The 2,737-nt window shown below is 34.6% G+C and overlaps 1 pseudogene; it reads right to left on the reverse strand.

Annotated features, from left to right (window-relative positions):
• Positions 1 to 1,277: 1,277 nt before the first annotated feature.
• On the reverse strand, positions 1,278 to 1,501 carry LOC108293275 (annotated as a pseudogene).
• Positions 1,502 to 2,737: the final 1,236 nt, after the last annotated feature.

Below are 2,737 nucleotides of genomic sequence, written 5' to 3' on the forward strand. Positions count from 1 at the left end.
GCCATCACTAAATCACTAATATAGGAATCCTGTGAAACATCCCAATGCAATAAAAATGAACAAAATGAAAATCAGCAAATTCATATAGAACTATTCTTAAGACTCAGAAGACAAACTTTCACACAAATGAGAAAATTTCACACATATAGAGGTCTCCGAAAAAAAAGCAGAAGAAAACTGTTAAGAATTAAATATATAATCAAACATGTGTTTGAGGATATGAAAACCACCTTGTAAGAAATTTTAAAACTAAGAAAGAAAATGCTAAAAAAAAAAGAGATGAAAACACAATTAATTGTCTTAATTCAGGAGATAACTAAACTTTTAGTTTTTCAGACAATTGGTAATTATCAAGACAGTCTGCATTTTTAAAACATAATTTTATAAAAATTATTTTATCTTGACTAAAATTAGTATTTTTAAATAACAACAAAATATTATGTCTCACCATTGCAAGTTTGCAGGGAAATCCCTTTGTTAGTTTCACCTGAGCTTACTCATACAACCACTGTCAGCTGGAGCATCAGCTGGGCTGCAAAGCCCAGGATCCCCTCTCACACGTCTAGCAGTCGATTCTAATCATCAGCTGGGGCACTGTGGTGCTCATCCTTAAATAGGATAGATAAGCTTCCTTATGTGACAGTCTCATTGCAGCATTCAGAGACAGCAATCATAGAAATTGTTCAGAAAAATGCAGCAATTAGATGTACTTACTGATTAATATTACTTTGCTTTGATAAAGCTAGAAATGATTCTATTCCAAGAAATAAACAATAATATGTGATTAATAATAAAATATGTGATTAAGGTACTTTATCTCTTTTAAGCCAAAGCAAACTTCTCACCTCAGAGAGGACAATTCTGACTTTTTACATTTTTAATTTTCTTTACCCAGAACGGGACCTCATTTTAAAACATTATTTGAATAGAGTTCATAATCAAAAGTCATTTTTCTCTCCAAAAGATATATTTTCATTTCAGTACAAAATGGCATTTCATTTCTGCAAAATGGCAAATGACTAAGTCAATTATAAAGAATTTGTACCTTAATAAGTGCTAATTTACAATAATTGTCAATAGATGCTAACAAACTTCTACACCTACGCCTAGAAGCTGCTACAGTAATAGGTTAGAGCTAACACAATTCTTGCACATGGTCAGAATTTGTTTACGAAATAAGACTTGTGAAATCAAAAGGAGAAATCTTAATAGGTCTTTCCAAGGCTGCATAATTTTCCAAATTATTTTCCTTTGATTATACAGTCCTTATTTTTTTTTCAGTTCTTTTATAGCTGTTTAGCTTTTGCAATATTTTCTTGATGTTCTTGTTTCTTCTTTTGCTCCTTTTCACCGGCCTCAATCATCTTGACCAATTTCCAAAACAGTACAGCACCTACTAGTAACAGTGGAGTGAAGGCCAAAATAGCTTTCCTAGGAAAACCATATGGGTCCTTTGCAGCCCTTTACACAACATACCAGCCCAAGCCTTTATAGCAAACATCTTTTTAGTAGTTTCACTTATTCTTGAATAACGGTTTCTCATTTTGTCCTGGGATTATTAGTGAGCCATTCACAATTTTAGATTACCCTTGGTGGTTTGTATTCTTTAATTCTACTGTACACTTTTGAGAGAAGGTTTAAATTTCTAAGGGGATCACGTTCACCCCTGCCCCTAAATCTTGGCAAGTGTGGGTTCCTCATCCCATCACGGGACAGGCAAGGCTTACAGATCCCCAGAAATGTGGGGATGCCACACTACAACTTGTTCTGCCAGCACCAAAGTCGCCATCTCTGCTGTGCCCTGGGACAAGAAGCACTGCAGCAGTGGCCACCAGCCTTTCCTACAGAGTGCCAGGGGCTCAGACTCCTATTTCCATTTTCAATTAACTCATGTTTTAACGTGCCTAGAAACCAAAACAACGGCTTTAAAAAAGAAGTTCATTACTTTAGATAATTTCATTTTATGAAAATATATGCTATGCTAAAAATTTCAAATATGTAGAGAGGGAAATCAAGACAAATGCAATTCTGCTACTTCAAAGATGCAGTTTCTATATTATGTTATTCCATTTTTGAGAATATACCTACTAATGAATATATGATAAAATGGGCTCAAATGCTATGCACTATTTGTAACCCATTGTCTTACCTTATTGATATGTCATGAAATTCCATCCTTCTCAATAAAAATATGCCTGTATTGTCACTATTAATGGCTACACATGTCTCCTATTTAATATCATGTTGAACAAGTTTGATTTTGTTAATACAGAATGGTTATCATGAAGTTGTTTCCATATGTATATTCATGGCAATTTTCAGTTTCTGGAAGTGGTTTAAGTGGACGGTTATTATTTGCATGCACTAGCAGAGTCATTTTGCTATGCCACCAAAATTATTTTTAATCATTTAGAATTAAAATTCTTTTTCAAATTTTAGAATGCTAAATTATTTCTAATTTAGAACTCTTACAATTTTTTTTTTTTTTTTTTTAGAGATGGGCTCTTGCTCTGTTGCCCAAGCTGGAGTGCAGTGGCACAATCCTAACTCGCTGTAACCTCAAACTTCTGGTCTCAAGGGATCCTTCTCCCTCAGCCTCCCAAGCATCTGGGACTATAGGCATGCCACCACTCCTAGCTAATTTTTTTTAAAACATTTTGTAGAGATGAGGTTTTGCTATCTTGCCCAGGCTGGTCTCAAACTCCTAGCCTCAAGTAATTCTCCTGCTTTGGCCTCC

This window comes from Cebus imitator, unplaced genomic scaffold, assembly GCF_001604975.1.
Source record: "Cebus imitator isolate Cc_AM_T3 unplaced genomic scaffold, Cebus_imitator-1.0 Scaffold528, whole genome shotgun sequence".
Lineage (NCBI taxonomy): Eukaryota > Metazoa > Chordata > Mammalia > Primates > Cebidae > Cebus > Cebus imitator.